The 24,906-nt window shown below is 45.0% G+C and overlaps 1 protein-coding gene across 10 annotated transcripts in view; it reads left to right on the top strand.

Moving 5' to 3' along the window:
- Window positions 1-24,906, top strand: part of FAM168A (family with sequence similarity 168 member A) — a 127,750-nt gene that overhangs the window by 13,893 nt on the left and 88,951 nt on the right. For 2 of the 10 annotated variants that reach the window (XM_056503000.1, XM_056502951.1), the window contains exon 2: window positions 7,252-7,334. The exons of 5 other annotated variants lie outside the window; for them this stretch is intronic. The gene's annotated coding sequence lies outside the window, so the exon portion shown is untranslated. Of the gene's footprint in view, window positions 1-5,570; window positions 5,671-7,251; window positions 7,335-12,018; window positions 12,369-21,166; window positions 21,186-24,906 lie in introns of those variants that run through there. 3 more of the 10 variants (XM_056502968.1, XM_056503019.1, XM_056502981.1) reach the window with 3 other exon arrangements.

Genomic DNA, 24,906 nt, shown 5'->3' with positions numbered 1-24,906 from the left:
GGGAGTTGTGTTCCCTCCTCTTCTCTCCAGCTTCCTCATTATAAAGAGAACCTCTCAAAGCTGGGAAATAGCTGTGGAATCCTGGGCTGGTTGGGAATGTGATGATGTGGTGGGTCTCCACACAGGACCAGTTAAGGGAGGGATTTATGATTGCTGTGTGCAAACCAAATGCAAACTTCCTTTTTCCCCAAATCGATCCCATCCCAATGTTCACCTCTCTCTACTGTGTCCTGGGGGGAACTGTGTAAAATAGAGTTTCAAGTGCATGTCAGCACCAGGTGGAACAGTGCAGCAAGGATCCTGGGAGCAGCAAGACAAAGCCTCTGTTGAAATCCTCTGGCTCCAGGTGATGAATTGTGGTACCTGGATGTCTCCAGGTGATCCCCTGTGCTCCCTGAAGCCAGACTTCACTGAGGGACAGCTGGACACTATTCATGGCATTTCTAGAGGAAGTGCCACGTGCATTGATCAGTCTTTGTCTGCATCTGAAATTCTAAAACCTGCCAGTTCTGCCTTGCCATCAGAACTCCTGGCCTGACTGATGTTTGAAGTGATCTAAGAATACCTCAGATGTATTGTCAAGGGGCTCAGTGCTAAATAAATTATAGGAAAGATGAGATCCTAGCAAGCATTTGGATAACATAAGCAAGATTAATGGTTCAGAGCCTGTTTTCTGAACTGTGGGACGTGATTGATCAAAGAGAAAAAATGGTCTCCGTGGCTCCTTTGTACCAAAACTTTCAAGAGCTGAAAGTGAGCAGCTGAAGTAAGAAATGCAGAGCTTAGGGAAGAACCTTGTGATGAAAAACTAGGGTGGGAGGTTATGAAAGTACAGGTTGACAGCTCTGTCCTCTTTATCAACCTTTCCCCATAGGGATGAACTGTAGAAGATTTTGGGCAGGCTGCTGGAGCCTGGATAGGTACTTTGAAATTTTTTTTACAATATTTTTTAAAAATCAAAGGCTTTTATTGTGCTGTGAGTAAGATTTGAGTTTCTAGAAAGCTGGTTTCTTCTCCTATCCAGGGAAAAAAGAGCTGAAGACTTGGAAGGCTGATCTCCCGAGGAAGGTGGCTGCCTGAGGATCTGGGAAGAAAGTCAAAGGCAGATTTTCATGTGCCTCACTCCCTGCAAATAATGTTCCTTGCAATTCCTGCTCTTAAAGTCAGAATTTAGGACTTTTTTTCCATGCTTGATTCTCACCAAAGGTAGAAAACTGTGGCTTGAATAATTCCAACTGATTCAAGCTGGAATATCACTGAAACTAAGCAATGGGAAATGGGAGATAAAAGTTCTCAAAGTTGTCCATAGCAGCTCCAATGACTACACAATTTCCCATACAGTTCTGTAAAATGTACAGTGTGTTTAATGCACTGAAGGACAAACATCCCTTTTACTTAGCTGAAGAAATTGGGGTACAAAACTGCTGCACTTGATGGAAATGTGGGGTTTTGCAGTTAAATGTTGCCATTGGTCACTGAAGCGTGCAAGGATGAGATTTAGGATGATATTCTGCCTTTTCCCAGTATCTTTCTTTAAAAGATGTTGCCCTGACTAATCTAACAGTGGGGATGGGCTTTCATTTAGCTCAACCCAAGCAGCAGAGCTGGTATAAGAATAAACACAAATGTGCTCATTCAGTATCAATAGAGATAATTGATTTTGTAAAAACATTGCAAGGAGAAAGATGGTTTGAACCCATTTGTTCCATCCCCAGGATAACGATGTGTAAATTGTGATCACTCTTGCACTCCAAGTGTCAGTTTTAATTTGAGTCTTTTATAAACCACTTGATTGTTGAATATTGCAAAGAAATTTAACCCCCCTTGGAAGAAATCAGAAAGATTCCTGCTATTGAGGTAATTAGATACAAATTTGAGTGGGGATTTTTTTAATAAAGATTAAATGATCTGCTCAACTGTTTCAGGCCCTACTTGAGATACACACACCTGTGTCTAGCTTGTAGAGCATTTTCCTCATTAATTAAGAGCACTTTCCTTGTGTTATTACTTAATTGGGTATCACAGGGAACCTGATGAGACAATGAAATGGTCTTAATTGCATACAAACTAAATGCATGACACTCCACATGGAGTGTTCCACGGCGTGACCCCAGCTTGTCACCGTGTGCTAATGGCCACGGAGTGTGCTCAGGGGAGGGGGAGCCCTGCTGGAATTCATCCAGTGTGAACCACAGACCCAGGCTGGGCAGGGAATGGCTGGGGAGCAGCCCTGGGGACGAGGATTTGGGGGGTGAAAAAGCTGGGCATGCCCTGTGTGCACTAGCACCTGGAAACATCCATGCCCTGGGCTGGGCAGAGGGGGATTCTGTCCCTCTGTCCCTCTGTCCCTGCTCAGGTGAGACCCCACCTGCAGAGCAGCAGCACGTGGAGCTCATGGGGAGAGTCCAGAGGAGGCACAGAGCTGCTCCAGGGCTGGGAGAGCTGGGGGTGCTCACCTGGAGGGGAGAAGGATCCAGGGAGAGCCCAGAGCCCTGCCAGGGCTAAAGGGCTCCAGGAGAGGGACTGGGGACAGGGATGGAGGGACAGGACACAGGGAATGCCTTCCACTGCCAGAGGGCAGGGCTGGATGGGATATTGGGCAGGAATTGTTCCCTGGCAGGGTGGGCAGGGCTGGCACAGGTGCCCAGAGCAGCTGTGGCTGCCCCTGGATCCCTGGAGGTGCCCAAGGCCAGGCTGGACACTGGGGCTGGAGCAGCTGGGACAGTGGGAGGTGTCCCTGCCATGGCAGGGGTGGGACTGCGTGATCTTTAAGGTCCCTTCCCACCCAAGCCACTCTGGCACTGTATAAATTAAGCAGTTTCCTATTGTCAATTTACCCCACTTACCAGACTTAACAAGTTTTCCATGTTTGACAACATTCAGTTTGGAACTATCTAAACCTTCCTGGCTGTTCCCCTTTCACAGGGATGTATCCCATTTCACAGGGATGTCTGTTTCCCTGCAGTTTCAAACTGATAATTACAAAGGTAAAAGACCATGTTTAACTTCTAACAATAATATGTAAGCCTTGCTTTCTGTGAGTGTACACATGTGCTTCTGGACAGCCAGGGGCTTGTGTGGAAGCAATAAATTTATTCTTCTGGGATTAATCCCTGCTCTGCTTCTTCAGCCTATTCCATTTTTTTTTTTTTCCTCCCCTGTTGGAAGAGCAGAAATGAGAGTGAAAGAAGGAAAAAGCTTTTCCCCATGTCATGTTTGTCTGTGCTCATCTTTCCCAAGCAGCAGGTAGATGTGTCAACAGCATGAATTATGAATGGAGCTGCTGGAGCCCACGGATGCTGCAGATCCACAGTGGAATTGATGTGTTTTATTCATCCCTCAGCAGCAGAATTCCCCTGGGAAAACCCAAACCCTTCCCATTTTCCATGCTTGGGAAGTCAGTCCTGGATTATACTGCTTAAAACTTGGCAAGGAGGAGCTGGAGAGCTTTCACACCTTTCCAGTATGGAAAATTCTCTTGTTCAAGAGGATATTTCAGTCTAAAAATTGCAATTGTCAAAGGCAAAATTGTGGTTTTTTTTTCCTCCTGGAAATGAACTCTTTTGCAGTGTGCCAAGGTATTTTTTTGGGTTTAAGGGGAAGAGATGCCTGGCCATCAAGGCCAGGGAAAGACAAAAACAGGGACTCAACATGGGCTGTGCATGACACAGGAGCTGAGTTCTTGTGTGACTTGGAGCAAGATCTGTCATTTGTCTGGATTTTTGTTTTCTGTATTCCTGGAAAGGAATTATTGATATTTCCTCTGCAAGACTGTTTTCAGGCTTCTTGGATAAAATTTTTCCAGGGATTAATTTTATGGCACAGAAGCCCTTGTAGCTCTGGGGTTTGGCATTGGTGCCACTCAAAAGGAAAGGTGAGAGCTGAAGGAAAAGTTGATTTTTTATCATTCTCTGAACTCCTTGAGTGCCTTACACAGTCCTAGCAAAAGCAGAGTGGCAGTGAACCGACATTTTTTATCTTCTGGATTTTTGTATTTTGAATTTAGGCCCATTGCAACAGTCACCATTTGAGGAATTCGATAGTGGGAGGATCTGAATGGATTCCATTTCCATTCTGTTTGTTGTTACACCCGGTTTTATTTTTCCTGTTGTATTCCTGTGTACAGACACAGCCTGTGTGTTACTGCATTCCTGGTGGGGAAGGGTGGGAGAGCTGGATTTTACCATTCACCATCCTATTTAAAGGTAGTTTTTTGCCTTCCTTTTATTGTTTTCCTTAAACAGTATTTTGGATTATTATTGTATTTTATATGAGGAAGGGCTGCAATAGGTATAATTTATTTTGAATTTCTCTTAAAATTTCCTATTTTCTTGGCAAAGGGGATCCTGGAGCTTTGTCTGCCAGGAGAAGAAATGGTTATTTCATTTACCTACTTCTGGTTTCAAGCCTTTTTTTTAAATCTACTGCTGATTTCAATTGTATTTAAGTCAAGAATCACAGCTTGCTGATTTAAAACATTTGATTGTAAACCTGTATTTAATTGGGCTTTTGTTCTCCTAGAAGAAATTTCTACTCCCTGCTTGGTCAGATATCAGTACACTGATACAGTACACTGCTGTCCTTTCATTAAAATTAGAACTCCTTTATTTTGGCCACTCCTCTGCACACTTATTTAAGCAGTGACATCTAGTTAGTAATTTGAGTGTCTTTGTTTAATTTTTTATTATGTAGGAAACAAAGAATGACACATTTCAGTGGTGATGTGTGCTAGGAACTAATGTCAAACTTCCCTTGGAAACTGGAATTCAGATAAATATGGAGTAGGGTGCACAAGTGTTTGTGTTCACAGAACAACTTTCCACTTGATGAATTCCTGAGAAAAGCAGCAGCCTCTCCCAGAACAGACTGAGATGTCAGCAGCAGGATTGATCTGACAGGTGTTTTCATGGGATCCAGAATGGTTTGGGTTCATCCAATTCTACCTCCCACCATCCCAGGCTGTTCCCAGCCCCAGTGTCCAGCCTGGCCTTGGGCACCTCCAGGGATCCAGGGGCAGCCACAGCTGCTCTGGGCACCTGTGCCAGGGCTTTTCCATCCTCCCAGGGAACAATTCCTGCCCAATATCCCATCCAGCCCTGCCTCTGGCAGTGGAAGCCATTCCCTGTGTCCTGTCCCTCCACCCTTGTGCTAAGTCCCTCTTGGGCTGTTTTAGAAAACATAAAGTGTGAAACTCTCCCAGCTTGTTTGGTGTGGAAGATAAACATCAAGTCACTCACACCAACGATGTCGCTTTTCTCCCCTTTTCCTACCCATATATTGAAGTGCTCTCCTGCTGCTTGGATTTTGTCCCAACCATTTTGCATCCCCAAATCAGTGTGTCCCCATCTGAAGGGGTTTTCTCAGGCTGTGTGAGTGGAGCAGGATGGAGTAGGGCTGAGGTCAGGGGTACCAAGCCTTGTAAAACAATTTCAGCGTCTCTCTGTACAGATCTGTTTGTCTTGTGATCCATCAAAACCCAGCTGGGGAATTTGTCCAGGCTGATGGCTCGTTTCCTCCTTGGAGAGACCTTCAAAGGCTGCCATACAAGTAGTTGACATTCTTCTTTGCAGACACGTGGTTGTTCCAGGAGGTTCATTAATGCAACGCTGCCTTCGAGCTCTTTGGAAATTCGAGGGTCTCATTCTCTCCTTTACAGCAGCGTGGAACCGGGTAGGAATTGTAATGACTCCAGCTTTTGTAGTCCGTGTACAAAAAGGGAGATTGAATTTGATGGGTTTGGTGGGAATTAAGATCAGAAAGGAATATTAGATCATCTATGCTAATTATGAGTAAATTAGACGGTGCAAATTCTGAGCAGAAAACTAAAGGCTCGCTGTGATTCCTTACGGGGTGAACTCTGTGACAAGGAACTGATGGGTGAGAAGAGGGTGTTAATTGCTGAGGCTGCTCTGATGGGGCATAGCTGATGTTCACTTGGGCATAATCCATGCAGCAGACAAAGAGGGAGCTGCATCCCTTCCTCCCTGGGCTTAATCCTGAGCCCCGAGCACCGTGGGCAAGATGCTCTGGGCTGCCTGAGGAGAGGCTCCTGCAGAGCTCACACCTCCACTGCTCTGTCACCTTTGGAGCTGCTGTTTAGGGACCTGAGGCTGGCCTTAGATTGGCTTTAGCCTCCTTCTTGCCAGATTAAAGAAGTCCAGCTTCCTCACCTGGTTTTCCCAAGTCCTGTGTTGTGTGAAATTTGGGGCTTTAATAACTTCTCTTGACTGGCCAGCCAGAGCATTCCACTGCCCAAAGGAGCTCCAGGAGAGCTGGAGAGGGACTTGGGACAAGGGATGGAGGGACAGGACAGGGGAATGGCTTCCCACTGCCAGAGGTCAGTGTTGGGTGGGATATTGGGAAGGAATTTTGGCTGTGAGGATGGAAAAGCCCTGGCACAGGATGCCCAGAAGCTGTGGCTGCCCCTGGATCACTGGAGGTGTCCAAGAACAGGTTGGAGTTCTAACAGTCTTTAGGGTCCTTTCCAACCCAAACCATCCTGTGACTCCTCTTAACATCAGCCTGTGTTGTTACTCAGGTAATCCATGGTGGTTTTGGACAGGACAAGCCCAGGTACCAGCCCTGTTTTCCTTGTTTCTGGCTGCCAGCTGGATGTGGATCATTGATTGGTGTCCTTTGAGCACAGTGGTCCATATTGCTTTAAATCCATTTAGACACGTGTGTTGGATTGTAATTATTGCCTTAATACATAACTGCAAGGTTTTGATAGACTTGTTCAGAGCCTCCAAAAAGGAGAGCAGTGTAAAATGGATTTCCATGTTCCAAGATCAGGAGGGACTGACATAATCCTCTGTTTGGATGAAAGACCCTCCTGAAGCTTGGGACTGAGCTTTTTTTTCTGTCTTTTGGAAACAATTAATATTCAAGTAGATATTGAGTCCAAGATTTATTAAATTCTGATGGATCCTTCTAATGTGTGCTTGGAAAGCTCTTCTATGTTGGCCTGGCCTTTTATCTGCTCAGTCTTCAGATGCTTCTATTTTATCTATTTCTGAACTTCCAGAACTCCAGAAAGCCTTTCAGCCCAATTTAATATGGAATAAAGCAAAAAGCATGGTTTGATTCCAGACCAAGTTGGTCAGGCAACAGTTAGATAAGTATAATTAGACTTGTAATTGGAATGCGTTGTAGACAATTAGTTTTTGTAAATGTGTGTAATTTAATCCCAAGTAAAGGGTCAGGAGGACCTTGTTGTGAAAGAGGTTAAGGAGTAACATGTATAATTTCCAGGCCTTCTGATGCTCATGTCTGACACAGCTGGAGAGGAACATGCCCATCTTTCCAATGGCAGCAAAAAATCCACCCTCCACAAGGTGAGTCAGGGCTTCTGTTCTGCCTTTGTCCCCCAACATCCATTCCAAGAACAGCCTCAATAAATCCATGGGGGATGCTACAGCAGCAGTGTTTTACAGAATCCCCCATAAAAATCCCCACCCTGTGGGAATCCATGCAGCTTTTAGGGAAGCTCCTGAGAAATGGGATCCCATCTCATCCCAAGCACTGGGCTCGTGCTCTCTGTGGCAAGGGGCTGCAGGATCTCACCCCCGTGGTTACACAGCAGCACTCGGGATGTTTTTCTTTCTTCCTGCAATCCTTTTGTCAGGAAAGGGGCAGCCCTTCAGCCTCCAAGGTCAGCCCAGGAAAAGGGCCTGCTTCCCAGACATGTGGTACTCATTTGCTTGGAATTTTTGACACCACTTATTACAATCTGGTGCAGCTGCAAGTTCCCAGGCTCTTGGTTTTGGAGAAGGATCGAATGGTAAGGGAGGAATGCCCCAACTTCTCCCTGGAATCTGACAACACAGCTTGCACAGTGGGGTGCACAGGGAATACCTTCCCAGGGTTGAACAGATCCTGCATCATTATGGTTGGCCTTTATAGCTTTAGGAAGAAAACAGCCTCAGTGTGTTGGAGCCCCTGAGGGTGGGTTGGTGGTGCTGGGGAGCGGCTGCACCTGGGCTTTGCCAGAGTTCTCCGTGTTATTTATGGCTCACTGTGCATGACCCAGGATCTGTGGGCACAGATGTTGGGGCTGGGGGTGGATTCCAGGGGAGGAGTCAGCAAAGGGGGCTCACAGCTCAGTCTTGGCTACAACAAATGCAAAACCTGGGGGAGCAGGTTCTGGTTTCTTGCCTTCTGCTGTAATAGCAGGAGCAGTGTAACTGTATGATTAACAGCCAGAGTCCAAAAGTAGCAGGATAATAAATACTGGGAATTCAAAGGAAACCTCAGCTTCTGGCAATTACAGAGTTTGTGCAGCAGAGAGATGGAGCTTCTGACTCCAGTGTTATTTGTGACCTACTTGGAACTGAAATGTTGCAAGAGACTGTTTGTTTAATACTCAATTGCTGGATTTTAAAGTTATACCATATTCGGGTTAAATACAATCCTTTGAACATGGACTGATGGATAAACATTCTTCTCAGAAAATTCCATCAGTTCTTGTTGTCTTAATTTTTACTGCCAGCAAGTGCTCAATGTGTTCCTTCTTTTTCCATTGCAAAAACCCCTGCCTCAAACCTCCATAACCTTTCCTATCATGTATCCAATATTTTATAGAGCAATCACAAAGGGCAGTAAATTGAGTAAAACACACTATCCTTGGCAGGATTTCCCTTATGACTAAATCCAATATGAACAAAGAGGACAAGGGCAAATAACTTCACTTATTCAGGTCATTTTTCATAAGAATCATAAAAATTAGATAGAAAAGGCCTATTAGATTATCTTTTCTCTCTTCCATTTTGCCAGTTCTGGGTTGTTCTCTACAGTAACCTTGTGAAATTTTACTTGTCCAAATGGAAGAAAGATAATTTTCCTACTGGTTATTACTTTTTTTTTTGAGTGGAAGAGGATTGATGGTTTTTCCATCTGGACTAGAAAATACTTCTCGTGCTTCTACATGGCTCATTTTTAATTTCCACAACTGTCTCCTCTTCAACAGTTTTATGTTCCTCTTTTTGGGCACCATGATCTTATCGTGAGGCATCTCCTAAGATTGGGCCCATGTTTTTAATTCCACCCCATTATTCCAGTTGTTCAAGTATTGGAATAACCCTGAGGCCATCTGTAACAATTTCACCCCATTGTGTTTCTGCCCTTCAAGTGCTCACCAGGATTAATGTACCAACAACAACAGATTGTTCTTGCTGTATAGTGAGAAATGTTTATAAATGCTCTTCAATTAAAATAATTTAAAATCCTCTTAAGAAGATGTTTCTTTCCCCCTCTCCCCAAGAGAACTGCCAGGGAAGTATATATAAGATTACTTAAACCACCCAAAGCAATAAAAACAAAGCCTCTTGCAATGGTGAAGGACCATGAAGAGTTGGAGAGAAGCTGCCAGTGCAGCAGCTCTAGAGCTTGTGTTTAACTCCACACGTGGTTTAATTGCTGTGCTGAGCTTCTCACAAGCTGAAGGGAGCAGTGGAATGTTTTTGACATTTGTTGCTCTAAATAAAAGTTGTATCAGTGTCCAAAAAAATGCTAAAATGAATATGGGTTTGGAAGGAGTTAATGTTTAAGGAGTGTATGTGCTTATCTGCTGCTGAAAGGTCACTGAGTAAATTCTTCAGTGATCCCAGTGTTGTGGGTGTGCTGCTGAAATGACAGATCTTGTTCTGTTTCCAAAAAAAAAAAAACTAGGTTGGGACTCTGGAGCAAATGGGGATGTGTCTCATGTTGCTGGGAAATAGGAAGTCATTGAATCATGTCACAGAATGCCAGAATAGTTTGGTTTGAGAGGGACCTTAAAGTCCATCCAGTGCCACCCCCTGCCATGGGCAGGGACACCTTCCACTGTCCCAGGCTGCTCCAAACTCTGTCCAGCCTGGCCTTGGGCACTGCCAGGGATCCAGGGGCAGCCACAGCTGCTCTGGGCACCTGTGCCAGGGCCTGCCCACCCTCACAGGGAACAATTCTTTTCCCAATATCCCATCTAACCCTGTCCTCTGGCAATGGGAGGCCAGTTCCTGTGTCCTGTCCTTCCATCCCCTGTAAATAGTCTCTCTCCATCTTTCTTATTGGCTCCCCCAGGCACTCAGAGGCCACATTTAGGGGGCTGGAAGTGCACATGGCCAGGGCCTGTCCACCTTTTTATGTCCCAGCACCCCCAAATCCTTCCTCTTGAGGGCTGTTCTCAATGACTTCTCCCAGTTTGTTCTTCCACCCCAATGCAGTGCAGCTCTCAGCCTTGTTGAGCCTCTTGATTCCCTTGAATCTCCTGCTTCTGAAGCTTGTGTAGGTCCCTCTGGATGGCCCTGTCCTTCAGGAGTGTCCCCTGCACTGCTCAGCTTTGATGGAGTAAAATGGTTTGGCACTGTGAGGTATCCTGTGGATCCTGTGCCAGCAGTTCTGGGACCACACACGTTTGTCATCTCCATCTCTTCAGCACCTTGAGAGCAAATTTGCTAAGAGTGGAATTTTAGAGAGAGAATAAGGGAGAGGAATGTGGCCAGCTCAGCCAGGGGGGAATTACCTGCCTTAATGTGTTCTCATCCTAAAGGAGTCTCAGCATCCAAGACTTTGACCTCCCCAGTGTCTGCTGCTTTCCTGAATTGCTGCAGACTCCTGGGTGATGTTAGGGAAATCAGGCAAGTCTATAATTCATGAATAAGAGATCTATTGAATGTGACAGGGAAAACAAAGAGAAATTAGTATCCACAGAATGAACATTTGTGGCAGAGGATTCTTGGAAGCTGGTTTTGGATCTTAGTGGGACTGGTGTGCTGCTATAATAAAGGGAAATAAACCTTTAATATATAATAAGATGGCTTTTTTTGAAAATTGGTTTTTCATACATGTGTTTGGTTGTATTTCAGTCTGAAAAATAGGATCTTCTGCTCAGACAGTAAGGTTTTATGCTTAACAACATCCATAATATCCTTCTTCTGTCTCTAGGGCCACATCTCAGGTGTTGATGCCACTCCTGGGCATCCTGCATCCTGATTCTTGTGTGAGAACACAGATCTGAGGATGCTGCCTTGTTCTCTTTGGCTCTTGCATTGTGGAGTTTGTCTGCCTTTTAAAATGGAAGAGGGGACTACAGTCTGTGTACACACAAGGATTTTACTTCAAAATACTCCTGGTTTGGGGGAGTGGTTTCACTGTGAAATAAAACTGGCATCCTTTTGCTCTGTTCTCTATAAAATCCATGGATAGGAGGGTGGCCATGTACAGACTTGATGTACATTAATTTTGTTTGTAAAAGTGCTGTAATTATACAGCTCTCCTGCCAATTTGGCACAGGAAGACAAGTAAAATCCCAAGTGGAATGCTTTCCCCATGAAAAGTCTTTCTGTAGGGTTTTTTCCTCCCTTAGCTTGAACATAATAACCTGATTGGCAAGCCATTTCAAAAATGAATTGCAGGGCTTCCAGCGTGAAGGGATTGGCTCCATAGGAGTTATGGCTTTTGCATAGGTGGGGGAAAAATCCAACTGTGCTGCTGAGATCCTCTGGGATGTCCTCTTGGAGAGCCTGCCAGGCTGCAGTGACCTGGAATGCATCCAGCTGGTGCGTCACCTCTGCTACCAGCGCTGCATTTCTGCAGCTTCTCACTCAATTCCTGCTCTCAGTGGCAGCTGTTTAATTCTTCTGCCAGAGATCGCTTCAGGAGGGGAAAAAAAAAAAAAAAAAAAAAGAACTGCAAATAGAGGAATTGTTTGGAATATTGGGTCTAAACATAGATGGCTGGTTCCATTTTTAGCTTCCTAAAGAAACGAGGCTTATCCAGCAGTCACATCTGCTCGTTGGCTGCTTCCTCACAGGTTGTGAGTGCAGGGGTCAACTTCAGCCAAATTTAGATTAAAAACCACGTTTTGCTCCAGGTTTTGGTGGATGAGGAGGTTTGGAGCTCAGCAGGGATTTCTTTTTGGCCACGTGGCTGCAGGGCAGGGGAGGGAGAGGGGGCTGTACAAAGCACAGGAGCAGAAGTGGGTGCCTTGCTGGTGAGTGAGTCTGATATGAGGGCAGAGAATAAAAATCGTGGCTGAAGCAGGTTAGAGCAGCTCCAAGAGCGGGGCCTACCCTGCGTCACTGGGCAGGGGATGTTCTCCCTCCAGGGGATGTCTCCTCCTGCCCTGTTCCCACCTCTCCTCGTGCTGCCATGGCCACTGGTGGATCACTGAGGCTCAGGGAACGTTTTTGGCCACATCATGTGGAGCTTAGAGGATCTTAAGGCGGCCGTGAGAGTGAAGGCGGGCGTGAAGGCCGCTGAGGCGCCATGGCTCCTGCGGCCCACAGAGCTGCTTTGCCTTAAGGAGCAGCATTTCCCTGTGCCAGTGGGCATGGAAGTGTCTCTGGCAGGAGCAGCAGCACCTCAGTGTCACCCTGGGTGCCTGAGAAAAGGTGAGATATTGAGTATTTCAGCTTTCAGGGGTTTCTGTCCTGCTCTGAGTCCAACGGGCTGGCTCGGTTGGAAGGGAGCTGCAGGGATCATCCAGGAATTTGGCTGGCCAAATTCACAGCGTGTTCTTAATCTTAAGGGCAAGGTCCAGGGGCTGCTGGCAGGCTTGAGGTATTGATCACCTCTGCAGGAAGCCACTGCCAGCATCTGACCACCTTGGTAAGGAAATTCCTCTGAATGTCCAGCCTAAATTGCCCTAAGTGGGGCAATCCTCCCTTGCTCTGGATGCATCCCAGGATGTGGCTCCATCCCTGCTCCAGCACCCTCAATTTCTGTCTGCAAGGCCTCCCCCCAGCCACTGCTCCCTATGGATCTGGGTGGATTTGCACAAATATCTGCTGGACTGTGGCTGGTGAGGGCCATGTCCTGCTGGGCAGGCTCGTGGCCGTGCATTCCCAGTGGGAAAGCAGCAAGGAATTATATTCTTTGGGAATTGTACCAAAGCTGCAGCAGTTTTGGAGAGGACTTTGCCCCGTTTGGGGTCTGGCAGAAACATTTTAGGATTTTGTGACGGGGAAATGCTCTAAGTGCAGAGCTCTTTAAGATGCCCTCCCAGAGTCTGTGGGGAGCTCCCAGCTGAGGGAAGTAAACTGGTGACCTGGAAAAAGAAAATGAAGGAAACAAGATTAGTCTGCTCGACAGGGAATGCCATCCTGGGATTTATTTTGATTCTTGTCAAAGTAGCAGCCTGAAGGACTTTATGCAGAGAAAATTTGTATTTTGTAATTGGTTAGGAAAAAATACATACTTTTGAGATGTATATATATGTAAAAAATGTAGAGATTGGTTCCTGGGTGGAGGCTCTGGGAGTGCTTTGGAGAGGCTATTCTGCATGATATGCTTTATTTAGCAACTGTCATGCCCGTTTGTAGGATCTGTAGTGATAGAACCTGTCCTGGGAAACGTCTGAAACCCAGAATCATGAAATATTTAGTGGACCGTTCACTGCTAATGGGCTCCAGCCCTGCGCCAGCACCACAGGATCAGTAACAAAAGGCTCTGTGTACCAATGCCAAGCTGCCTGAGACTGCTCTGAGTTTGTTCAAGTCTTATTTCAGGTTTTATCAAAAGCAAAATCTGAGTCCAGCAAGGCAGGGTTTGGTTGGTTGAAACCAGCAAAAGCTTGTTTTATTTTCCTTGCTCAGAGGAAACCTGGGATATGTCATGTGTGGCATACACAGAAGTGAGTTATTTTTTTTCAGCTGTAGATAAATTGATGTGAGAAAAAATACACAGTATTGATTTTCCTTTTCCTGTGGCTTTTGAGAGGTTGTTAATGCAGCAAGTACACAAGAGCACTCATATGTCTGTCTGCACAGTAATCGCTAATAAATTGACTTTCTTAAAAACAATTTTTAGTCTGTAGTTTCAGTGACTTGATTTGTGGAGTAGATGATATCTCCTGGCACATAATTACTCATTTTTGGGCTGTGCAGAAGGGGGGAGGATAAATTTTCCTGCATTATCTGTAGCACTGAACATCTCTCCTATTACTCATACAAGTTTTTTCTCTGTGTCTTCTTCCTTACTGTAGCTGAGCAAAGAGGTTTTTAAGGATCTGAGGCTTTTTAAAAATTTACTGTACAGACACTTTCTAGAGCTAATTCTTGTGCATTCTGACACAGCAGTGGTCATGACTGGGACAAGGACAATGATTTATATTCAGGGGACTAACCATTTGTTCCTCTCAGTGTCTCCAGAGTGACTGTAGAGAACTTGTTTTCCTTTGGGAAAGAAACCCAAACCTGCAGCAGGACTCATGGTGATAATCATATTAACAACACAGTGAGAGCAATTTGATGATATGTGACAGAATGTGACATGCCAGGCCCTGTCAGTGTGGTGGTGGTGATGCTCTGAGGATGCTGAGAGGAAGGCAGAGGGCAGCAGCTGACCCATGGAGCAGGATGAGGTGTTGGTCCATGCTTGGGGAATTGTGGATGTCCAGTGGAAGCACTTCTGGTCCTGATGCAAAGGTGGGCACATGGTGATGCTCAGGAATCACTGGTGTTCATGGACACTTCAGTGGTGCTTTTTGTTCTTGCTGTTCTGGGCTTGCAGTCAAAACTTGGTGGTTATTAATATTTTCTTCCCATTATCCAGTGCAGGATTGCATTGTGTCCAGTTTCTCCTGGATATGGTCTACACAGTCAGTGTTATCTGGGATTTGTTGTCCCAGAGGTTTTGTTCTAAAGCCTTGTAGGTTGCCATGGTGGCACAGGGACCATGTTGTCACTGTTGTGAGAAGAGTCAGACATTGATTATGTTGCTCTGAGTGATTTATTCCCAACAACTCCTTGTCTTGGCAGTTATCCGGTGATCTCAGTTCTGACAGTGATCCTTCTTCAGTATCATTCCTGACAGGATTTTCCTGAGTATTCCCTTGGTCTTTGCTGTTGTTCTAATGTCCCACTTGTTTTTTAGCCACTTTTCTGGTTTTTGGTCTCTCTTCCCATGGTGGTTCTCAAGGTCCTGCCAAATCACAGATCTCCACTCAGAAACCTTTCTATGGAGGAGCAGCGAGTCTGTGAAGGAACAGTGACTGCATTGTGAGGTACAGAGTGAAATTTAGGACTTGTAGTTCTTGCACATTCACAGCATTGCTCTCCCCCCCCGCCACTTTATGTCCTGTTTACAGTGCAAATGGTTTCTGCAGGAGGGCTGTGGACATCTGTGTGTTTGGCTGTTTATAGCAGAAGGCTTTTAGTGGGTCAAGGAAGCACACAGAGCTTTTGGAGTGGCCTGTGAAATGATTTTGCTTAGCTTTGTTTTAGCACTCCTTGCATAAACCTCTGCTCCCTCCCCTTGGGTCACAGCTTTCCAAGCTGTGCCAGCAAAAGCAGAGTCAGGCTCTGCTAAACTCAAATAAAGCAGGGGGCACATTTAATTTGCATTTGTGCAGAGGTGCTTAATTACAAACACCTCTCCTCTTGCCACAGTACTCCTGGTAGTTCCTTGATTGCTCCCAATAGGGAGCTCAGCAGCTTTGAGGGTGGATGTTGTTCCCTTAGATTTAGGAAGGTTTTCCACATCCTTAGGAGTGCTATGCTGTGAGATGGATGAGTAAAGGTCAGTGGTTTGATGTTCCCAGAGGGCTGGTTGTTACAGGATATGATCATGGAATCACAGAATATCCTGAGTTGGAAGGGACCCTTGTGTCCAAATCCTGGCCATGCTCAGGACAACCCCAAGGATCCCACCATGAATCCCACCCCAAGGATGTGTGTGAACCCTCCCTGAGGCTTCACAGAGAGACCAACACTTCTAAACTCTGTCTCAGGGATTTGGTAGGTGGGGTAGCATGTACCATCTGTAAACCCATGGAGGAATTGGAATGAAAGCTTGTGGTGAGACAGGAAAAACAGCCCCAAACCTGAGCTATTGCCTGAGGAAACATGGGAATCCCCATTAGAAAGATTTAGATTAGAAAACACATCTGCTCAGAGTTTGGCTCTTGGAATTCCATCAGGGAAGTCCCACTTATTTTCTTCTAAAGATTAAAAAAAAACAAAAACAAAAAATCAAAACAACACAACACCAAACATCCTGAAAATACATTGCATGTCTGTATTTATACGCGTAGAACAGGACATCCTGTTGCAGTGCATCCATATCCTCTCAAGAGATGGTCCCAGGATATTCCAGGTCCTATCTTGGACATGCAAGCCTTAGATCCTACTTGGAAATTGTCGGGGAAGTATTCTCTACTGAAATACAAATATCCCCTTCTCACCCCCTCAAGAAACATTAAAGCCTGTTTGGAGGAGTGAAAGTGCAGTACAACATTCAGTTTTAAATTGAAGATTTCCAAGCTATGTTGACTTAGAGCATCTGTTAGTGAAACATGTCTGCTCTGCAGACAGTTTTTTGTACTTGTGCTGTGCAAGCACATTTCAAACAAGCACAGCAAATGTGCTGCTGAGAACAATCCAGTGGTGCTGCTTGGGTCATTTAGATGACTTAATAGGTCTTTTCTTTTTCCTTGCTATCTGTATTAAATCAATGATTCATATAAATTATGCCAAAGGGAGTTAATTGCTATTGCATGGTATAAAAAGCTGCCAAACTAAGGGCAAAACTCTGATTGCAGTGCACGAAATAAAATGGAGCTGTGTTCTGATTGCTGAAAGCATAAAATGGCTGAACCTGTCACCCCTACCAGAACAGCCTGGACTGGAATTCCTGTGGAAACAGAGGCAGCAAAGGAATTGTAGAAGCAAAGGTTTGGTGACTGGGGCATGTTTGGAGGTTTTGGTACATTTGGATTTTCTATAGAACATGCCACGAACAATAAATGTGAAATAGGCAGCTCGAGGACCTGTGCTTCTCTGGTGCCCAGATCTGCAGAGGGATTTAGGAGTTTAACTTTGTTGGTTCAGGGGGAATTGAGCTCAAATATCTTTGACTGTGGTCTGTATAATATGGTTTATTTCTTATCTCTGCAAGAGGGGCACTGCTACCATTCTCTCTTGTGGTTCCCCCAGCACATTTTCAGGGCTCTTTGAAGAGGAATTGGTGCTTCTCAGGGTCTGGAGCTTGATTGTGGCTTTTCTAGCTTTTCCAGGTTGGACTTGATGATCTTGGCTGTCTTTTCCAGCCTTAAGGATTCCATGGTTCTCAGAGGGAGGGTACAGCAAGGACATTTGAAGATAAGCTCAGGTGCTACCCTTTGCTTTGGAATATTTCTCACTGTAGCCAGTGGAGAGGCAAAAGAGGATCTGTCATGTGTTACTAAATTTTGATGTGCATTCTGCACTAAATCTGACATGGCCCTTTCCCAGGGAAGCTGCATTTTACATGGAAGAAGGTGATACAGTGAGAAGTTCATGGAATGGCTTGGGTTGGAAGGGACCTTAAAGCTCTTCCAGTTCCAAACCCCTGCCATGGGCAGGGACACCTTCCACTATCCCAGGCTGCTCCAAGTCCCAGTGTCCAACCTGACACTTCCAGGGATCCAGGGGCAGCCACAGCTGCTCTGGGCACCCTGTGCCAGGGCTTTTCCATCCTCACAGGCAACAATTCCTGCCCAATATCCCATCCAGCCCTGCCCTCTGGCAGTGAGAAGCCATTCCCCCTTGTTGAATAATGTGAGAGTTGAAACACTGCCTGTTGTATGAAGCAGAATGGAAAAAGATAGATACACTTTTAGGAATTGTTTGGAGCTAAGTCTGGGGGTTTTGTGCAAAGAAAAGTAGTTTTCAAATAGGAGATAGCTCTGGGAAATAAAATAGAGGAGCATGTGGAATGTGTAGGTGTAGGGTAGGATAGAGGAGGGCATCAGGGAGATGTTGGTAGAGAAAAGTGTCTGGGTTGAGAAGGTGGATTTGTTGGAGCCAATGGGAAGTTCAGGAGCACCAGGACACACCAGAAATTTGGGAAATGGAAAAGTTCAGGAGCACCACAACACACCAGAAACTTGGGAAATGGGGAAGTTCAGGAGCACCACAACACACCAGAAACTTGGGAAATGGGAGAGTTCAGGAGCACCAGGACACACCAGAAACTTGGGAAATGGGAGAGTTCAGGAGCACCACAACACACCAGAAACTTGGGAAATGGGAGAGTTCAGGAGCACCAGGACACACCAGAAACTTGGGAAATGGCAACGCCGGAAATGAGGAAATCCACACTCTGCAGAGAGTAAATAATTAATAAGGGAGCATTTCTGGCCTGCTTGGTGACCTGACCCAGCTGCAGGAGCTGAATGTGTGGGGTGAGGATTAATGTGCCTTAGGCAAGGTCCGTGCTGGGATTGGAACAGGAAATGATTAAAGTCCTTTGCAAAAGCTGGAGGAAAGCTCGTTATTTTGCTCTAATATTATCAGGAATTTTTATAATCCATGTGCAGTGTTCAGGAAGGTGAAGTAGTTGAGTGTTGGGGGGCTCCCCACTATGATCTCTTTAAAAACTGGGGAACATTACTCTAAATTTTGTTGAGTTTTCCACCAGCACTGTAATAGCTGTCCCTGTGTGGAACAGGGAATCAAGTGAACAAAAATTAAGTCTACAGTGACAGAAATTGCCAATGACTTCTAAGGGAAGGAGAGATTGGGACTATTTCAAACAAGTGCTTAATAAACCCCAGTGAAAGAAATGTTGACTTAACTCATTTTTAATTGCTTTTAAGCTCTTAAGTGAGTTTGTTATTGAAAGTAATTAAAGGCCTTGAAAGATTGTGGGGAACTTTGGAAACACCTCTATGGAAAGGCAGTTACTCACCTTAAAATAATTTTTATTGCTACCTAATCTGTCTGAATCACTCAATTAATTACTTAATGAAGTGTGGTTCAGTGCAGGGATGCTGCTCAGGTATGGCAGAATGTGTGTGAGTATAATGGAAGGCAAAACACCTGATAAATAGTCAGTTGTTGCTTTGAGAAACTTTATGGATAAATAAAATAAGACCCATCAGTTTTGTGAAGCCCTTTTTTAACCAAAACTCCTTTTCCAAAGAGAACTAGAATGGGTGAATTTTCTAGAGCTGAAAAGGTTTCCTTGCAGAATCATGGTTTAAACAATATTTTCATCAGTGTGGCTCTGTTTTTCAGATGGAAATAACTCAGGTTGGTTTTTCAGATGGAAATAACTCCAGCAGGAAGTGTCTCTGTCAATACAACAATCTCCAAATTGATTTTGTTGTCATGTTTCCATCGAGGATGGTGGAGAAAAGATTTCAATGCTGCCTTGTGTGGCAGTGGAAAAACATCCTGAGGGGATCAAGGGCTGTTCTTAACCTGGAATCAGGTTGAGAGAGAGGACTCTGCCCCTGTGCCCCTGAGCTCAGGTGAGACCCCACCTGCAGAGCTGCCCCAGCCTGGGGCCAGCAGCAGGAGGACATGGAGCTCATGGAGAGAGTCCAGAGGAGGCACAGAGCTGCTCCAGGGCTGGAGCCAGGCTGGGAGAACTGGGGGAAGGCTCCAAGGAGACCTTTCAGGTACTGGAAGGGGCTCTCAGTGCTTATTTTCTGTGCTCTACTGGCAGTAGGATCTGTCTCCCCAGACTCTGCTGTTCAGCAATGCATTGAGCTGAATGAATCTGATATTACAATTATTCTGAGTTTGGAGATTGAAGAAAAACCCTTCTCAAAAGATGGCCCTTGTAAATTGAAGCAGATTATTAAACCAGACTAAAATTTACTGTCCTTTGCTTTTCTAAACACAGTGAAGTGAAAATCAAGAATGAGGGCATTTATCTCCAGTGTGTATTTTTCTGGATTACAAACTTTGGCAGATGTGGTGCAGAGCAATATTTCTTGGCAAACTGGCATGTTTGAAAGACTGGCCTTAGAGAAATTAGTCTCTTTTAAATAGAGCTAAATATAAAAGGAAGCCAGCTCTCACTGTGTTTAAGTCTCTCTTATCTGCTGGTAGGAGTTCAGATTAGTGTGTCTGACTTAAATATCTTGAATCCACCCATCCTGCTGCTGCATCGACTCCCAGCTCAGCACCTGAAACCCAGGGCTTGACGGGAGCAGGGAGCCCAGAGCTGATATTTCAGTAGCACTTGTCCTTTTCCTGCTCTTTGGCTCCCAAACCAACCCCTCCAGTTTTCCAGGGGATTAGACTCTTGTTTTTTTTTTTTTAATCAGTAACTGTGAGTAAGTAAAAATGCGGATGGGATTTGCTGCTTTCCCTAAGCTCTCTCTGCCCTTCTGGCCTTCTGCTGGCATCCTCCAAGTGGGAAAGTTATTCTAAGGATACAGTAGAAGTGATGGCAAAGGGAGGTGTGGTCAGGGGTGATGTTCAGAATCCTGATGTGTGTCACTTGTCTTTCCTGGGGGCTGAGCCAACAGGATGTTCCTGGAGAAAACTCTGCCCAACTTTGCCAGTTTAATGATTTCCTCACTTTTCCTGCCTCTTGAGTTCTCACTTCGATCCTGCTTGTAAGAAACAAAGGTGGATCTTGGGATATTTAATACTCTGGAGTTTCAAGAACCATCTAATTTTAGAAGCTCATTGAACACCTGGAGATGTTGAGTCATTGTGTGTTGTTCCATGGAGTTTTCCTGGAGGGATGTTTTCCTGTGGTGGATGTGTGCAAGGTGCTGCTGAAGCACATGGCCCTTTTCACCCTCTTCCTTAAAAACTCCTTCCCCTCCAGCCTGGCCAAAGCCACTGCTGGTGATTCCCAGCAATTCCAGTTCTCCCACCAGTTGGCCAAGACAGGAGTGCAGGAGAAGCTCAGGAGCTGGAAGCAGCCCTGGGAGCCTTTCCCTCCTGAGCACCATCAGTTTGGGGAATCCAGGGGTGAATTCCTGCTGGTGCTGCTGCTCTTGCTCCATGCCAGCTCTCCTGGCTGTGTCCTGCTGTTCCCAGCTCCAGGGTGAAGCTGTCCCTGGAGCTTCCCTCCTCCTGTGTGCCTGTTCCCAGTGCTGGGCTCCCTGGGCTGTGCCAGTCCAGCTCCCCCAGGGCCATCTGGTGAACCAGATCAGGGAACAGCAAACCCAGGTTATTTTTAACCTGGATCCCTTCCCTAATCCAGGCCTGGGTACAGCTCTGGGCCAGTCCTGATGGCACAAAGGCAGCTGCCAGTTTTTAAGGAGAGGAAAGACAGGAAGGTGCTTCTAGCCAGGAACGACCCTGTGGTTTTCTGCAATGTTCTCTGCCTTCCAAAATTATTTCTTTCCATGCCTTTATTTCCTGCTAGGTATTTGCACAGATGTTTTCTCTTCCAGTTGCTCCAGGTGGATCTTTCATTTTTCTTTTTTTTTTCAAATGTGCCCTGAGCAGAATGGAATTCAGATCTGTTCTGGATAATGTGTATATATTCATTAACATTTTGCCCTATTCTCCCAGAATTTAGGTCCTAAGTGCATTAGGCTCCATGACAAATGTCTCTGGTATCCTCTCTATGGTGTCTCCTTGCTCACAGCTTAACTCCCCAGCCTTCAGTATTGCCTTAAATTCTGTTCCTTTAATTCCATTCCTTGTGAGTAAAGGTGTCTGAATTAACCTTCACAATAAATGTGCCAGGGCTTTTCCCAGTGTCCAAACAGATTCTCATTAATCCCTCTTTTGTAATGCAGGGAAGGGTTGTGTTGGAGTGTTTTGCTTTGATTTTTTTTTTTTTTTAAATAGAGGAAAAGGTCACACTGAGGCTGCTCTCACTGAAAGGTTTATTTTTATTTCTAAGACAATGGCTGCATATAATTTTTAATGCTGTACTTTCTGGATGCTGACTATTGCCAGTAGTACAGTTAATATTTCCTTCAATTACCAATAATCTTAGATAATGAAATTGTTTTCTTTTCATTGCAAAGTCATTTGTGACTTAGAAACCCCAAGATGCCTTATAATATATAACTTGTACAAGTGAAAATAATTATTCCAGAGTCAATTGTAGAAGAAATTTGGGAAAGTTGTTGAAAACGAGCAGTAAAAAAAGTGAACATTGACTTTTGGGGAGCTGTTCCCTTTCCATTTTGTGGGGTTTGGTTACTCAGAGGGCTAAACCCAAAATGTTGTGGAATAGGATTTAACCCTGAAGAGTGTCAGACATTTTCTGAATGTTTTTATCTTTATTTGATAAACAGTTGTGGAGTGTGTTTTAATGCTACCACTATTTTATCAGAACTCTCTGCAATCTCCCAGAGCAGGTGTTTTAATCACCACATCCTAATTAACTCCATCTATTTTATAATCTGTCTACCCAGCTCCTACCACTGGAGTCCAATCTTGTGGAGGAAAGAAGAATCAAAATACTGGATTAAAAGAGAAATATAGAAGAATAATTGTAATAAATTCATCATTGAAATGTAGTTACTAAAACAGAAGAAGAACTAAATTTGGGGCATAGGAGGGAGGATGGAATTAAAACTCTTCTTTTGCTGCTTGAAATAGCACATGGAGTTGATGAAGATATTAGGGAACAAGCTTCCCTACTTTGTAGCTGCAGTAATCTTAGGAAATATTAATGGATTTAATCTCTTTCATAGCAATAAGGAAGTGGGAAGGGAAGGGAAGGAGGAATTCTGGGCTGCAGGAACCTGCTTTGGTGTCTTTGCTTAACTTGACAAGAAAGATGGGGAGGGACTTTTTACAGGAGCTTGTAGTGACAGGATACAGGGAATGGTTTCCCACTGCCAGAGGAGAGAGATGGGTGGGATATTGGGCAGGAATTCTTGGCTGTGAGAGTGGTGAGGACCTGGCACAGGTTCCCCCACAGGCAGGCAGGGCTGGTTTTTTCTGTATTCTTAAGTTTTCCCTAACTTAATCCCAGATCACACTCTTGATGGACAAGGTTGTGCCAACAGGACTTCCCAACGTTGTGCTAGTTCCCTAGATTTTCCAAATTAATGCCTTCTCACAAATTCATTTGGTTTTTTTCTCATTCTTTAATGAATGTCTTTGCACTTCCCCTCAAAGACACCGATTGGGACTGATTGTTTTTCTGCAAACACATCCAAATTTGGTCAATCTTGACTGTTCCCTGCAGGTTTTGGAGCAGTGGCAGAGGGCAGGGATGTGTGCTGGCAGCTGGACAGCCTCCTCCTCTGCAGCTTATCACAGCTGCTCTCTGCAGCAGCAGCATCCACTCACTCTGAACTGAATCACTGTAACTTCTGGTCAGGAAAAACCAGAAAAAAAAATCCAAAAAGGGTTAATCTGCTGTGTGGCAGCACAATGCAATCCACGTTAATGAGAGGTGGGGACTGTTCTTCTCCCTCTCTAGCAGCCAGAGCTGAACAAGGGAAAAAGGGGAAGAGTTTAGAGAATGCCTCAGATTTTTTGGAGAAACCCAACATTAAAGGTTGTGGCAGTTTTGTCCTCCTGCCAAATCCTGGAGACCCTCCAGAGGTTCAGCACCATTGGACATGCACCTTTAGTGTTTGTAAGCAGGAGCTATGGACTTCCTTGGTTTGTACAAACAGAAGGATGTGAAAGTATTCCAACATGGGCACTTGGAGCAAATGGAGCTGCCAGAGCAGCTCTGAAATGAAATAGTGCTGATACAGGTGTGGGGTCTGAGGTGTGAGAGCAGCAGGAGTGGTTGGTGAGCCCATGGTTGATGCTGAGCCTGGTGCAGCAGGCAGGGCTTGCTTTCCCAAAATCCAGGGTGGGAGGAAGATGTGAGGGAGGTGGTTTTCTCCCCCATTTGCTTGACACTTATTTTCAGCTTCTTTCTTGCCACAAAAGGAATAATTTGTTTAATTTTACAAAATGTTACTGAAGCTGTTGGAAGTGGAGCTGCAGCCCACGTCTTCTTAATAAATGAGTGTGTGTATTCCTGGAAGGAAGTTAAAATGGGGCTGTGTTATATTTGGTATCTCCTGGAGCACTGAGGCTACTTTGAGTACAGAATGTGCTCAGAGAGAGACTAATTTGCTACTGCAGAGCTCGATGGGATGAGATTTGTCAAGCCCTCGTCTCTGCTGAAGTTCACTTATGCTTTTCTCTCTCTCTGAAGATATTTTAGGGTTCTGTCTTTGAACTGAAGGCCATAAAAACAAGTCCAAAAGCCTGAAAGAATTAAATTCCAAGCAATGAACATGCTCCTTATAATGTAGAGATACTGAAGTCAAGCACCTGTGGAAGAAACAGGTGGAGATGTTCCTTACCTGTTTCCATGAGTGTGCTCATGCTCCTGCTAGCACCACTGTTGGGATTATTGGGACATTGGAGCATCAGCAGGGTGGGTTTTGACTTCTCTCCAAGGATGCCATCTCTGATGGCAGGTGGTGGCTTCCTGTAGGCAGGAAAAGGAAAGGTTCAGTAAAAATGAAGATTTTACTCTTTTCTGTTCATTTACAAATTCATGCTGTTTCATTAGCTGGCTTGAAGGGTCTGCTGGTGTAGTTCTACAGGGAAAGGTGGGATGTACCAGCACTCCCTAAAAAAACCTCAGTTGTTTTACTGGATTCAATGTTTTCTGCCTCCTGCTTTCTCCCCCAGAGTGTTTTTTGAGTGAATGTAAACTAATACAGGATCAGTGGTTAGAAACCATGAAAAATATTTAATGTAAACCTTTTGGTACTGGGTTGATTAAAATAAACAACTGTTCTGAGGAGCTGGTCCTGCTTTGGGAACAGTAGGGTTTCTGTTCCTCCCTATAATGCATAAAGCATGTGGAGTGCCTTGAGAGCTTTTTTTGGGTGCTGCACTTCATTTTGAGGGATTTCATTTTCAGTTCTCTGAGCTTTTGTGTCAGCTGGGAAGGGAGGGTGTAGGAGTAACATGTAAAATTCAGGCTAAAACCTGTTTAGTCCCAAATCCTGACAAATAGCTGGTAAACAAGTATTTAAATGAAAGCTTGGACTTTGTTTTCTCCCTCTGCAGAGCTGGGAAGGCCTTGGTCTTATTGCCAGCTCTGGTATCCCTTCCTTTATCTTGTGTCTCCAGCACTCCTTTTTTTGCCTGCATTTCTTACATGTCCCATTTCTCCTTCTGCTCCAGTGGAGGTGAAGACCACTCTGAGCTGGCAAGGGTTTTCTTTGGGCAGGTTTTGCACAGAGCCTCACTGGTGTTTCTCTCTTCTCTCTCT

The sequence above is a fragment of the Oenanthe melanoleuca genome, chromosome 1 (assembly GCF_029582105.1).
Source record: "Oenanthe melanoleuca isolate GR-GAL-2019-014 chromosome 1, OMel1.0, whole genome shotgun sequence".
NCBI lineage: Eukaryota > Metazoa > Chordata > Aves > Passeriformes > Muscicapidae > Oenanthe > Oenanthe melanoleuca.
Note: the sequence above shows the minus strand (reverse complement) of the source record. Positions and strands in the feature narration are given on the sequence as shown.